The sequence below is a fragment of the Canis aureus genome, chromosome 6, assembly GCF_053574225.1.
Source record: "Canis aureus isolate CA01 chromosome 6, VMU_Caureus_v.1.0, whole genome shotgun sequence".
In the NCBI taxonomy this organism is placed as follows: Eukaryota; Metazoa; Chordata; class Mammalia; order Carnivora; family Canidae; genus Canis; species Canis aureus.
The window spans coordinates 72,158,036-72,173,624 of NC_135616.1; the positions used below are offsets into that span (position 1 = coordinate 72,158,036).

The 15,589-nt window shown below is 41.2% G+C and overlaps 1 protein-coding gene and 1 non-coding gene across 7 annotated transcripts in view; one reads left to right on the forward strand and one right to left on the reverse strand.

The window, feature by feature from the left end:
- HHAT (hedgehog acyltransferase) overlaps positions 1-15,589 on the reverse strand; it is a 347,101-nt gene that overhangs the window by 300,094 nt on the left and 31,418 nt on the right. The gene's annotated exons all lie outside the window — the stretch shown is intronic.
- On the forward strand, positions 10,648-10,762 carry LOC144316646 (U5 spliceosomal RNA). The gene has a single exon (XR_013382571.1). It is a non-coding gene; the product is annotated as a U5 spliceosomal RNA (small nuclear RNA).

Consider the following 15,589-nt stretch of genomic DNA (forward strand, 5'->3'; position numbering starts at 1 on the left):
GAGAGAGAGCATGCAAGTAGGCAGAGCTGTAGGCAGAGGGAGAAAAGCAGGCTCCCTGCTCAGCAGGGAGCCCAACGCAGGGCTCCATCCAGGGACTCTGGGATCATGACTTGAGCTGCAGGCAGATGCTTAACTTACTGAGCCACCCAGGTGCCCCTCAAGAATTGCTTAAATGAGTTAAGTTAATATGCACAGTTATTCATTCTGATGCTTTTAATCTGCAACCAGGCAAAACCAAGAAGTCTAAAGCACATGATAGTTCAAAAGAAAGGGCCTGGACTTGGTATTCTTAACTGCCTCTTTCCCCATATAAAGAGCAGAGTTGGGATCCCTGGGTGGCGCAGTGGTTTGGCGCCTGCCTTTGGCCCAGGGCGCGATCCTGGAGACCCGGGATCGAATCCCACGTCAGGCTCCCGGTGCATGGAGCCTGCTTCTCCCTCTGCCTGTGTCTCTGCCTCTCTCTCTCTCTGTGTGTGACTATCATAAATAAATAAAAATTAAAAAATAAATAAATAAATAAATAAAGAGCAGAGTTCTGTTCCAGGCAGTGTGGGAAACCCTACAAGTATTCCTCATCCTGGAGAACTCACAACACCAACCCCCCACATCAAGGCACTGAAAATCTACTGCAATGCAAGAGAGGTCACAGTGATGTAATTCAGCCTCATGTATAAGTGAGACCTTTCCTTCTCATATAAATCACTAATATTCTGGGTACGTGTTTTCTAATGATAACCTCCCAACAACCCTTCTAGTCATTTTGTTGTTGTTGTTGTTTTGTTTTAAACTCTGTGTGATAGATGAGTTAACTGGAGATTGGAATAGCCAAATTATTTGCTCAAAACTCATAGGGGAGAGAGCAGGATTTCAAACACAGGCCTACCTATTCCAACAAGGATGTCCTCAAAGAGGCTAAACATCATGCCCCAGGACCAACGTCCAATATATAACAAAGCCTGATTTAAAAGCTCTAGGTCCTAGCCTGCAAAGTCCGTATTTCATCTGGTAAATACATATAAAAATAGTTAAGATGATCAATTTTAAGGTACATCCCAGTTGCATTAAGTCCATTTATAATGTTATACAGCCATAACCACAATCCATTTCCAGAATTTTCAGCTAGAATATTCAACTGCTTGACTCAATAACATTAAATCTGACATTATTTCTACACTTCCCTGGAGCCTTGGAGGGAGGATAGGTGGAGAATCCCATAGAATGATACTAACTACTATGTATATATTCGTACTATGGATATATTTGATAATACGTAAACAATAAACTATTTTACTGATGGCCCTGGAAACACAAAGCCAAGAGTTTTTAAGTTGCATACTCTGAAACAGACAGATACTTATAGATAAAATCTGGAAGAGCTCACCTGCTCAAGATCCCCCAAACCCAGTCAAAAGGAAGAAGAAAAATTCTAGGAACTGGACTGAAAAGGAACGAATCCATGTTTAACAAAATGGAAACATGAACATTCAGAAAAGCTGCAACATCTAAAATGCTATGAGAGGGGTACAGTGGTGCAGTGGGCTAAGCATCCAACTCTTGGTTTCAGCTCAGGTCATGATCTCAGGGTCATGAGATGGAGTCCCACATCGGGCTCTGCACTCAGTGCAGAGTCCACTTAGAGTTTCCCTCTCCCTCTACCCCTCCCCACCATGCTTGCTCACTCTCTCTCAAATAAAATGAAATAAGGTAAAATAAAGTAAAATGCCATGGGAAAGCAATCATCCTAACCTTCTTCTCAAAATAAAGTATTGGCTATGTATGGCAGATTCTCCCACTGGCTCAGTCAACACTCTCCCAACTCTTCTAGCATGACTTCCAAAACATCAGAGGTCAGAAGGCAAAAAACTACATTTCCCAGAATTCCCCTGCAGCTGGCAAGCACATCTGCGTGTGCCCCAGCTTCTGATGAACAAATACAAAATGACTCTGAAGGTGTTAGAACATAAAGATGCACAGGCCGTGAGACTCTTCTGTAAGAACAGCGGTAGAGGCCCTAGTTTGACAGCAACAGCAGCAGTGGAGACTCCAGGGTCCACTCAGTCCAGAGGGGCAGCAGCTACCCCATGTGGCAGTGTGGCTAGCACACCACAGCACTATCTGGTCAAGCTGGGACCTGTGCAGCAGCCACAGTTTTGCTCTAGGAATTGCTCCCGGGAGTTCACTTCGTGCCCATCCCTATAGTCCTTTTGACTATTCTAAAATCTCCATACATCCCTGCAATAAATTTCTTAAGGTGACTAGTGTGGCTTCTATTGTCTGCAATGGAATCTTGATCGACATGATATCGACATAGAGAATTTTTCTTCTGATTGCAGTCCAGCCTCAGCTGTATAGCAGAACCCACTACAAAAATAATTCACTTTGAAGAATACTATCCTGAAAAAGTCTATTCAGTGGAGGAAAATAAAATGAAGCAAAACACCAGCTAGGTCGGTCCAAGGAGATTCTAGAACTGGATAATGAAGGCAGTGAATGTCACATTCACAAATGCATCAATTTATAACATTTCAAAACCAAACAGAAAATAATCTACCTTACCAACCAACCTGTATTTTTCATCACATAACTTTTTTCCTCAGATAAACAGCATAGAGTTGAATATACTGTATATTACTGTTTTCCTTACTGTCATATCCAGCATTTTGCAAAAAAAAAAAAAAAAAAGCAATAACAGATATACTAGACACTGCTGTATATCTATTTCCTAAACAGCATCACATTTATATTATTTACTTCAAAACCATACCTAAGTCCTCATCACATTGAGCAAAAATTATCTTTGAGCAGAGAAAATCTTTGTAAGGTCCTTAAATCCAGATATGTTTCCCTGTGTGTTCAAAGGCAGCTAGCTCACCTTAATGGCCTATAAATCTCCAAAGGAGAAAGAAAAAAGAGAGAGAGAGAGAAAAAGAGAGAGAGAGAACACTAATTTGTAAGGGCTCTATACAGGAGAAACACTGCTCTCTGGATGAACTCATGCTAATGATTCATTTAGCAATTGTTGAAATAGTTTTATCTTTCAACCGATGCTTTGCTCTAAAATAATTTGAACTAAATTATTTTATTGCTCACAGTTTCCAGAGACAACACTCTTCCACCAAGATAAAATGTTTTTGGGGTGCCTGGCTGGTTTAGTTGGTAGAGCATCCAACTCTTGATCTCGGGGTCATGAGCTCAAGCCCTATGTTGGGTGTGGAGCCTACTTATAAAAAAATGATAAAATTCTTCACTAACACAACTTTTCTATAAATAATAAAGTCTCTGCTTACATGTCTTTGCCAGCCTGCACAGGTAAAGAAGATGCTCACAAGGCTGGGAATGCCATCAATAGGGCTAGCACAAGTGTTCTACTGTATATCATTCCTAGTCTCTTAACTGACCCTCATGATCTAAGCCTCACAAATCCATCCAGGGAATGCTCCACGGGAGAAAAGAGAAAGCCTCTCAAGATTACTTAATTAAATCAAGAAGACCTAAATTCTTTGAATCCCTTCAACCCAACTAACAACCTAAATGCAGCAGCATTCTCTGGCTAACTCTCTACCTACTTACTTCCTAGAATTTGCTCCAAATTATTCAAGATTTATGCTTATACTTGATCAAACTTGTATAGATTCTGTCTCCCTTCCTTGTCTACTCTACATTTCTCCTTTTCTTACTGAAGCTAACAAAGAGAATCAAGTTTTAAAAAAAATATATATTACATTCTAGTATGAAGCCAAAGGCACAAAAACCACATTCTATTCCCCACACCTCTCAAACTTAAAAAACACTATATTTTCCATGAAGTACGTGGAGAAATGAGTTGTAAACAAGTAGTAAGGCCGATAAATAAGTTAGGAATCACAACAAAAAAGTAATAGAACAGGATGGCTAGACAGCAAATTATTTACATAAGATTTCCCAGCTACAAACTCTGCTAATAAATCATGCATCCCACTGGTGTCACTACACCCGAATACCAAAAAGACAAAGCGTGTCACAGTAACATGAAAGAAAACAATGATCCTCCACAACTCTGGGGGCCTTGGCCCCTAACATGGCCCTCCCATTCAGAAAACGTGCTTTCTGCTTAGGAAGTCTGCACACATTCAAGAAAACTTGTACACAACATCTCTGCAGTGGCCAAGCACTAGCAAACTGGAACTCTGGGTGGAATCCCCAAACATCAAAGGTCTCCAGGGCAGAAGGCAGAGTAAGAAAGATATGAGTGATAAAAGAGAGAAAAAAGAAAAACAGGCATTTTTGTCATCTATCCAGGGGGACAAGAGGGGAAGTCTTCATAACCCCAGATACCATTTTTCCCCTTGAATTGTGCACCCTGCATGAAAGGTCAGGAAAGCGGACAGAGTATGTGAAGTATTCTCGCCCACACCTTTTCCTTCTGTCGCCTTTGCTCATCAGCCGCCCAAGCTCTCAAAGAGAGACCTCCCTGTGAAACAGAAAATACCCATATTGGTCTATGCCCCCAGTGCCTGCACAGAGCTCCTAAAACCCTTATAATTTCTTGTGATAAGAACATTGGGGGGAAAAAAAGAACACTGGGAGAATTTTTTGTTCCAATACTTGGTCTTTGAGTCTGGTTTCTAACACAGGGCTCCTAATTCTATCATCTGGGTTGAGAGGAGCATCTTTTGTTGTAATTAGGTGACTCTTGGTGGGCTCCTGGATGAGGGCCACTCACCAGAAAGACCAAGTCAGGATTAGAAGCTGAGAATTTTCTGCCCACCCTGCCATTCTCCAGAGAGGGGAGATGGGCTGGAAATCAAGTGAATGATCATGCCTATGTGAGGAAGCCTCCATAAAAATTCCAAAAGTACCAGTTTTGCAAAACTTTTGGGTTGGTGAACTCATGGTGGTGCTGGGAGAGGGGTGCTCCTGGAAAGGGCATGGAAGCCCCATACATCCCCCCTTCCCACAGCCCTTGCCTGTGCACTTCTTCCATCTGGATGTTCATGTGTACCTTTTATCATAACCTTCTATAATAAACTCATTTCTCTCTAACCCTCCCATGAAGAATAGCTAAAAACCCTGGATGTCAATATAAAACAAACATAAGATGACTCTGAAAGATGGAAATAAGAAAATAACCTAACTAGGAAACTCAGGATTTGAGGAATGACATAAACAAAATAAAATAACTCACAGACGGGCTTCATAGTGGAGGTCGAGGACATGGGAAAGAATCATCAAACCTAAAGATAGGTCAATAGAAATTATACATTCTGAATAACAGAGAAACATAGGCTGAGAAAATAAACAGAGCCTCAGGGACCTGTGGTACAATTATAAAAGATATAACTTTCATGTCACTGAAATCCTAGAAGGAAAGCACGGAAAAAATGTGGGGCTTAAAAAAAATAAAAATAAAAAATAAAAACTTAAAAGAAGTAATGACTACACATTGCACAAATTTGGCAAAAAGTATAATAAGCCTACAGATTCAAGATGCTGAATGAACCCCAATTAAATTAAATACACCAATTAAAAGACAACGGCAGAATGAATTTTTAGGAAATAATCCATATCAATGCTATCTGTAAAAAAATTCACTTCAAATGTAACAATATAGGTAGGCTGAAAGTAAAAGGTAGCGGATACACTATACAAAAGAAGCAGTAGTCACTATATTAATATCACATCAAGTGAACTTTGGTGAAAGAAAATCACCAAAATCGTTAAATAATCACAAGAAGGTCAACCCAACAAGTAAATATAACAGCTCTAAATGTGTATGTACCAAACAACAGAGCTGTAAAATCCAGGAAAAACTGACAGAAAAGGAGAAACAGACAAATCCACAATTATAGTTGAAGACATCAGTACGCCTCTCTCTCAACAGTTAATAAAACCACTAGACAGAAAATCAAAAATATGAGAAAGCTTACCACCAAACCACAGGATCTAATTAACATTTATAGAACATTCCATCCAACAGCACCAGAACACACATTCTTTTTAAGTACCCATGGAACATTCACTAAGATAGACTACATTCTGGGTCATAGAACAAATCAACAAATTTTATTTATTATTTTTAAAAATTTAGTTATTTATTTATTCATTAGAGACAGAGAGAGAGAGAGAGAGAGAGAGAGAGAGGCAGAGACACAGGCAGAGGGAGAAGCAGGCCCCATGCAGGGAGTCCAACATGGGACCCGATCCCAGGTCTCCAGGATCACGCCCTGGGCTGAAGACAGCGCTAAACCGCTGAGCCACCTGGTTCAGGGCTGCCCCCAGGCACCCGATTGGGCTGCCCCCAAATCAACAAATTTTAAAGAATTTCATCATACAGAGTGTATTCTCTGACACAATGGAATCAACCCAGAAATTACTACCAGAAAGATAACAGGAAAATCTCCAAATACCTAGAAATTAGTATCAGAAAGATAACAGGAAAATCCCCAAACACCTAGAATTTAAGCAACATACTTCTAAATAACCCATGAGTCAAACAGGAAGTATTGAGGGGAATAAAAAAACAGAACTGAATAAAAATGAAAGTACAATTATCAAAATATGTAAGATGCAGCTAATGCAGTGCTGAAAAAACACTTATAACACCACATATTTATATTAGAGTCAAAGTCTCAAAACTCTAAGCCACCATCTCAAGAAACTAGAAAATAAGCAAAATAAACTCAGAGCAAGTAGGAAGAAGGAAATATAGATAAATTAAACAGAAAAATAGAGAAAAATCAGTGGAACAAAAAGCTGGTTCTTTGTAAAAATCAAGTTCACAAATCTCTAGCAAATGGACAAAGAGTAAAAGAGAAGATAGCACAAATTATAGATATAAGGAATGAAACAGGATATTTACCAAGTTCCATAGACATTGAGGCTAAAAAGGGATACCATGAACAGCTCTCTCTATACATAAATTTGACAACTTAGATAAAATGGACTAATTCCTTGAAAAACACAAACTACCAAAACTCATCCACTACAAAATACATAATTTTAACCACCAAAAAAAAAAAATAAATTCATAGCTTAAAACTCTAAAAATAAATCTCCAGTCCCAAGTGGTTTCACTGAAGAATTCTTTTTTTTTTTTAATATTTTATTTATTTATTCGAGAGAGAGAGGCAGGCAGAGACACAGGCAGAGGGAGAAGCAGGCTCCATGCACCGGGAGCCCGATGTGGGATTCGATCCCGGGTCTCCAAGATCGCGCCCTGGGCCAAAGGCAGGCGCCAAACCACTGCGCCACCCAGGGATCCCCTCACTGAAGAATTCTATTAGACATCTAAAGATGTTCTCTTTGAGAGAAGAGGTAAATACTAACTCATTTTATAAGTCTAGCAATAAAGACATAATATCTAAAGTTAAAAATACAAGACTGCATATAACAGCTCAAAATCAGTACCAAAAAAAGAGGGAGAGAAAGAACTACAGTTCACTATCCCTTATGAACAGACACAAAAATTGTCAACAGAATATCAACAAATGGACTCCAGCAGTGTGAAAAAAAATTATACACCACAACCACATGAGTTTATCCCAGGCATAGAAGGCTGGTTCAATATTGAGAAGTTAATCCAAAGTAACCTACAATATTAATATATTGCTAATATAGAAGAAAAGCCCATTATCCTATCAATTGATACAGAAAAAAATATCTAACAAAATTCAATACTCAATTATAAAAACTCTCAAAAAACTACAAGTAGAGAGGAACATCAAGATTTTAAAGAACATCTATAAAAAATATGCAGAAATATCAAACTTAATGGTGAAGCCTGAATGATTAAGAATAAGAAAGAGAGGGCAGCCCTGGTGGCGCAGTGGTTTAGCACCACCAGCAGCCCAAGGTGTGATCCTGGAGACCCCAGATCGAGTCCCACGTCAGGCTCCCTGCATGGAGCCTGCTTCTCCCTCTGCCTGTGTCTCTGCCTCTCTCTCTCTCTCTCTCTCTCTCTCTCTGAATAAATAAATTAAAAAAATATTAAAAAAAAAAAAAAGAATAAGAAAGAGATAAGGATGTACACTCTCATCACTCTTATTCAACATAAAACTGGGAAGTACTAGCCAGTGCAATAAGAAAATGCAACTTATACAGATTAAAAATGAAAAAATAAAACTGTCCTGATTTGCAAATGACACGGTTGTCTATATAGAAAATTTCAACAAGTCAAAAAAGGGGAAAAAATACTTCCTATAATAAATGAGTTCAGAAAATTCATAGGATACAAGATCAAAATATAAAAGTCAATTATACTTCTATATACTAGCAATTAACATGTAGAAATTGAAATGAAAATTGTAAGACCATTTATAATTGCTCAAAAAATAAAATACTTAGGGGTGCCTAGCTGGCTCAGTTGGTAGAGCATGCAAGTCTTGATCTTGAAGGCGTGAGTTCAAGCCCCACATGTGGCATAGAGTTTGCTTAAAATAAAAATATAAAAGTAAATTTAGGTGTTAAGAAAAATAAAACAAAATACTTAGGCATAAATCTTGCAAAACATGTATGAAATCTGTATGCTAAAAATTACAAAATGCTAATGAAAGAAATCAAGAGGTAAATAGATCCAGCTGCCTTCATGGGCTGGAAGACTCAACACAGTAAAGACATCATATTCCCAAACTGATCTACGTTTTAACAGAATTCATATCAAAATCCCAGCAAAATGTTTTGTAGATATAGAAAAAAGCTTGCTCTAAAATGTATACAGAAAGGCAAAGGAACTGAATGAGCTAAAACAATTTTGAAAAAGAATAAAATAGAAAAATTATCTGATTTTAAGACTTATCCATAATCAAGGGAATGTGGCATTTGTGGGAAGACAGATACACAAATCAATGGAACAGAAATGAAAACCAAAAAATAGACCCATACTAGTCTGGCCAGTTGATTCTTTAGAAAGGTACAAAAACAATTCAATGGAGGAAGAATAGTCTTTTCAATAAATGGTGCTGCAGCATCTGGATATCCACAGCAAAAAATAATAATAAATAAACCTCTACCCAAGCTAACATAAAAATTAATTTATGTTAGCTCTGTTGGTGTCTAGCTGGCTCTGTTGGTAGAGTATGTGACTCTTGATCTTAGGGTTGTAAGTTCGAGCCCCACATTGGGTGAAAAGAGTACTTTAAAATAAAATGTTTTAAAAAATAAATAAATAAATAAATAAAATAAAATAAAATAAAATAAAATAAAATAAAATAAAATGTTTTTTTAAAAAATAATAATAGGGATCCCTGGGTGGCGCAGCGGTTTGGCGCCTGCCTTTGGCCCAGGGCGTGATCCTGGAGACCTGGGATCGAGTCCCACGTCGGGCTCCCGGTGCATGGAGCCTGCTTCTCCCTCTGCCTGTGTCTCTGCGCCTCTCTCTCTCTCTCTGTGACTATCATAAATAAATAAAAATTTTAAAAAATAATAATAATAATAATAAACAAATAAAATGTTTTTTTAAATTAAAATGGAACATGGATTTAGATGTAAAATGCAAAACTATGATACTTTTGGGAGGAAAAATGGAAAATCTGTGGGCCATACAACTAGGCCAAAGTTCTTAGAAATGATACCAAAAGCACAATCAGAGAAAAAAATTCAATAAACTGAACTTCTGGGAAAGACTCTAAGAGGATGAAAAGCAAGCTACTAACAAAAAACAAAACAAAACAAAAAAAAATTGCAAATCACCTGACAAAGGTCTAGTACCTAGACTATATAAAGAATTCCCTAAACTCAACAGGAAAAAAAAAATCAATCCTGGGAGAAAACTGGCAAAAGACATGAATAGTATTTTACCAAAGAGAATATATGGATGACCAATAAGCATGTGAAAAGATGTTCAGCATCACTAACTGTCAGAGAAATGCAAATTAAACCATGAGCTATCACCGCACTTCTATCAGAACAACTAATATTTAGAGTGTTGAGAATACCAGCTGCTGGGAGATATGTGAACAAACTAAGCATGGTCCATCTGTGTCATAGACTAAGACCCTGCAATGTAAAAGGAATGAACTACTGATACACACAGCTCAGATGGCTCTCAAGGGTGTTACGCTGAGTGGGGAATAATTTTTTTTAAAAAGCCAGTCTCAAAAGGTTACATACTATATGATTCTATTTGCATAACACTCTCCAAATGACAAAATGACGAGATAAGACACAGAACAAGTGGCTTCCATGGGTTAGGGATGGGAGAGCAGGATAGGCGTGACTAGAAAGCAGAACAAGAGGGAGTTCTTTGTGGTTCTGTATCTTGCTTGCGTTGGCGGTTAGGGGGTAGCAAAAGAAAGCAATGGGACCATACTCCAAGTCCCAATAAAAAACTGGAATTTCTGTGGTTGAACCAGAACAACATATAGAGACAGACAGACTTCTGCTTCGCCCCCTAATGGTGGCTCCAGAAGCAGATGCGAATACAAAGATATTTGAAGAAACTTCAAACTCAGACTTCTCATTTGCATACCCATGGTACCCTGCTTACAGGACAATTCTTCAAATTTAAAAGATTCTTTCTTCCAACTGGACATTTCTGACTATGAGAAGTTTACTTACAGAATATCTTGTGCAAAATTTAAGGTAGGGAGTAGCTCTCATGGATCAAGAGCCACCATCAGTGAACTAGGAGTTGCAGTTACTGGAGTAGTGAGATTGGGGGGACCAAAGCTCATACTCTGGTTTCTCTTCAGATCGAATAAATCTTTCGCCTTTTACTAAAGATTTCCGTGGAGAGAAACAAGTGAGTCTTTCACTAATTTTTTGAGGCCTTGCTTTGTGTGAGGCTGTACTACTGGTTTGAATGAAAGATCTGACCTTTTTAGGAAAATAGCAGGTATCTGTGCTGTGTTTTTGTTTTTTTGCTCTTGTTTCCATGAAACCTGGGAGCAAAATTCTGATGAACTAGCCCTCGCCCACCGGGAGCACATTCACATCTCCCACAGGCCCCAGGATCTTACTCCTACCCTGCAGCTGCTTCCAAGGTCTTTTTAACAGAGACTTATCAAGGGTCATGTCATGATTTTAAAAGGCAATAGCCTTTTAACGAATGCTGACAGACACTACTTTTAGGGGATGTGCTGAAAGAAGGAAGTATCTCCTCTCCTCCCCACAGCTCTCCCCAAATTTCAGCCTCAAGCCACAGTTCAAACTGCCTGGACTAGAACGATCTCTGCTGCTTGTCTCTGAATCCCGTAAGAATGTTTATAGAAGACACGCTGTGTAAATTAAGGAAGGAGTTAGCATTGGAATGTCCTAATCCGAAGTCCAGTCCCAGAGGGCTGCAATTTGAATAATTCCCATATTGGTTCTAGAGCAGCACCTGATAGTTTATTAGCATAAGCAATGTTAGAAATAAATAATTTACAAATGAGAGAAGTGGTGTTCAATGTAGGTGGGGGGTTTAGCGATTTTCTCAGGCACTAATACTCTCGTGTAAAGATGAGGCCTGAGTCCCTTGAGCCGGAGCCCAGAGCTTTGGGAAGAATCGCCCCAAGTCTAGTCCTTCTTTGGTTCTGTGTCCCTTCACTTCCCAAGATGATCCCCTGACCCGACTAGCAGTCTGCTCTCATCCACAGAGTAGGACTGCCTCAGCCTCAGATGAATCCTTCCTGCTCCTTGGAGTACCTGAAGACAGAGAACAGAGGCTTCTTGAGCTTTCCAAAAACAGGTTTGATGGTAAATTTTGTATTCGGCTACTAATAAATGTTGCACACATGACACACTTCAGATCTAGAGTCTTTCCCTATAAAATACCACTTGGCAGCAAGGTTGTGGGACAGGAAGACATTTAATTCCTACATATCTCCAACTGTTGGGACCCACCAAGAATAAAACCAAAGAATCTGATTTTTGTTGAGCCACCAAACAGGCCTGGGTCAGTTCAGAACATGACCCTTCTGTTCAAAGCTCAACTCAAATCCACCTCCTCTGGGGAGGCTTCCCTAGTCATTTCAAGGCTAGAGCCTCCCAGCAATTTTTGGCTATATTAACAAGAGACACTCGTGCATGTGGAAACACTTTGACAAGAGACAGTCACACACATGGAAACGCTTTGTTCAATGTAATGCCAGGGCTAATTTTCAGGCAGGACACACAAATTGGGCCATTTGTCCTGGCTGTATACCACTGGTGTCTGCTTGCCTTGACTGACGCCCCTCCCCTTTGTTAAACACACAGAGCATCATCCCTGTTTAAAGCTGTATGTTAGCCTGGCATTCTCCGAGGATAAGCAACTTGAGAAAGAAACCACACCTGTTCCTTCCCTTAACCCCCAGTACCTGCCACACTGCAGCCTGGGCTGCAAAGCAGTTGGTAAGCAAACAGTCACGTGTAAACTGGTTTGTGGCTGAGAAATTTCTCATTCAAATCCTATATCCCCACCACATGATCTAAGTATTCATGGGGAATACCCACCCTGTCTCTATTCATCCCTCTCCCAACCTCCCACTCACACACACACACACACACACACACACAAGATCTCTTCATTTTGCACAGCTAAACTCTTGGTTCTAACTTCACCTTATTTTCCCAGCTCCTTCAAGTGCCTTTATAATGAAATAATATTTTCTATGAACTAGTAGATATAAAAGAGAGGAAGGCAGAGCAGGGACCTGGTGGCTAAGGGTTAATAAGCAAATTTCGTGTGTATCCATGTGCATTGCAGATCCTATTTTTACATAAGGCAGAGAGTGACACTTGTTTCTATCCTCTCCAGGAAATCATCACCATGTATTTTTTTTTTCCTGCCTCCCTGCAAATCTTCCACACATCAGTGAGAAAATCCAGCAGGGATGAGACTAGATCAGAGTGTACAGACAGGTAAAGAGCAGGAGTTCTTCACATTAAGAGGGAATTAAGCCCAACATGTGCTCACGAACCTTCCTTCCACCACTAGTCTGTGCGTTTCTTGCCCCTGCCATTTGGAGATTCTTCAGCCCACACTCTCTTTGCCTGGAGGGGCCGGCAGAGGGTACAAGAATATGCCTCTGCTGAGCAGCCCCTCTGTGAAGGGGCAAAGCTGCATAAAATCCAATTTTCTGTTAATAAGGACAGGCTGGAAGTTCTCACGCACAGCCAAACTGCTTATTAATCTGCGCCCATCAGATGGAAGGAGGCAGAGATATAATAGGAACACTGGGATCATCTCTGAGGGGGTATGGCTTAATGAAAATGAGGTAAAACCTAAACTCTCTAAACCTGCCAGAATTTAGACACATGCAACAAAGCCGGTGTTGCTGAGGGACCAATATTCCTTTAAAATAGGCCCCCAATGAGACAGGCACGTTCACCCTAATCCAACGAACATTACTGGATACCTGCTAAGTGTCAGGCAGGGAGGGGCAGAGATGAAAGATCCTCTTACATCTAAAACAGATAACTGTTAGATAACATAGGTTCAGGAAGGAGTCCTGGGAATGGAACTCATAGAAGAAAGAATTGCCAACTGGGAGACGAGTCAGGGAAGGTTCCCTGTGGGCTGCTCAAGCGGAGGGGAAGCGCACACCAGCCTGCAGGAACTGTCCCATGTAGGAAACGTCAAGGCATCTTCAGGGGACGGCAGACAATCCTGTTACTTAGCAGCCAAGGGTGAGCACCAGGATCTGGGGTAGGGTCAGTGGCCAAACAGGGCTGCGGGTCAGCTATGGAGTCTGCACCTTCCACTACAAGAAATGGGGAGCACCAATGGCTTCTGCGGCACATTAGGAGACACACATCTCAGGACATTAACTCCAGGGACGCACAGATCCTGGGAAACAGGAGGAGGTCAGGTCAGGTAAGGGGAGGTTCAGGGTAGGCAGGGCAGGAAAATCACAAGGCCCCTGAAACAGGCCACAGAAGAAAGGACAATGGCCTGAATCCCTTCAGTAACTGTCCACTGCCTTCTGAATAAAGTCCAGACTCCACACAAGGTGCCCAACAGCCTTTGAGGTCAGCCTCTATGTTGTGCCATCCTCCTCCCGACACCCGGCCTGGCCTCCCAGCCTCGCTTTCTCCTGCAGGTGCAAATACATGCTGTGCTTCTCCTCCACCTCTCCCCACTGTCTCCCGAGACCTCAGCTGGAATGCCATGAGTCCAAGTCATACGCGCCTTCAGCTTCTGCACACCCCACGGTCTAGTCATCACCTTCCCCCAAACCCAGGGCCCAGCAAGGAGAGAGACCGAGCCCAGAACATCCCGGCCTCCCAGCACCCAGCACACCACCCCCCAGAAGCCTCTTATACCGTAGGCGCTCAAGGAATATTCTTTCAGTGAATCAAACAGAGCTTGTTGCTTTTTTAAAGTGTTGAAGTACAGAGGAATTAAAAAATGAGCTGAATCTTAAAATCTGTATAGGTAAAACATGAGTGCTAAAAAACTGTGTCTGTACTTTAGAAAAGCACCTCTTTTCTCTCCATATTCAAAGACTCCAGTGATCAAGCTTCCCTTCTCTGATCTTGTCTTTTCTTCCTAACCCTTCTGACAGATGCTGCAAATTCCTCTCTGATTCCACTTCTCAAAGAACTTCTTATCTACAAGGATGCCCCAGTTCCAGAACCTGCCACGGGAAGGGGGGTCCTCAGGAAAGGAGGAATTGATTACATGTAAAGTTTTTCGTTAATACATTAGGCTTCTGGGAACTCCCTGTAGTAGCAACCCCCGTCTAGATGTGAATGCTTCTCTGTAGAACATCACTTGCTTGCCAGAGAAGGGGAACCAGCAAATCTTAACTCTGAAACAAAGAGGTTTCCCATGGAAGGAAGAAACCACCACCAGCGCAAAAACATGTACTGGGCATCCATTCTGCACCAGGCACACCCAGGCTGGGTGTAATCTATTCAGCATCTTTCCCCCACAGCCTTCCCTTCCCATGCTCCAGATAATAAAACTAAGGCATGGAGAAGGTAAAAGATTTTCCAAAATGCGGTAAACCGCATCGTGAACTCAAGTCCATCCAACTCCAAACTTGTGTTCCTTTCACTATGCCAACTGCCTTGAATCCGAAATAATAAAAGGGAAAAAAAATTCACGATAGTACAACCCGACACAGAGCTTCACTGGTATCAGTTCGATTCAGACTGTCCAGAAGACTGTTTACTACCACAAGCAAGGAACACAGGCCCTGAAAAGTTTCCTTTCTTTTAGGACCATGAGCCGGAAAAGTCGCAGCAAGAGAAGACAAGGAGATCACCACACACCAAGACAGAGAATGGCCAGAACTGGAAAAGCACCCGGCGGCAGGGCCCATCCCTGGCCACCCACAGGCTCCCAGCACGCAACTGCTCCAGGAAGCCACTGGAGCCTGCGAGAAGGGGCACTTCCAAGCCAGGAAGAGCAGACACTGCAAAGGAGAATGCAAATGTCTCAGCATATGGGATGTGAGCAGTCGCTGACAGCTGCATCTACACAAGCTCCCCCACCACATCTGGCCTCTCAGCAAGTGCAATCAACTTTATGCCAAAGAAATTACCAGGCCCAAAGGCCTTCCTGACTTGGGCTATAACGCTCCAACTCTAACATCATCAAAAACTGGAGGACTTAAATAAAAAAAAAAAAAAAAAAAAGGGATCCCTGGGTGGCGCAGCGGTTTAGCGCCTGCCTTTGGCCCAGGGCGCGATCCTGGAGACCCAG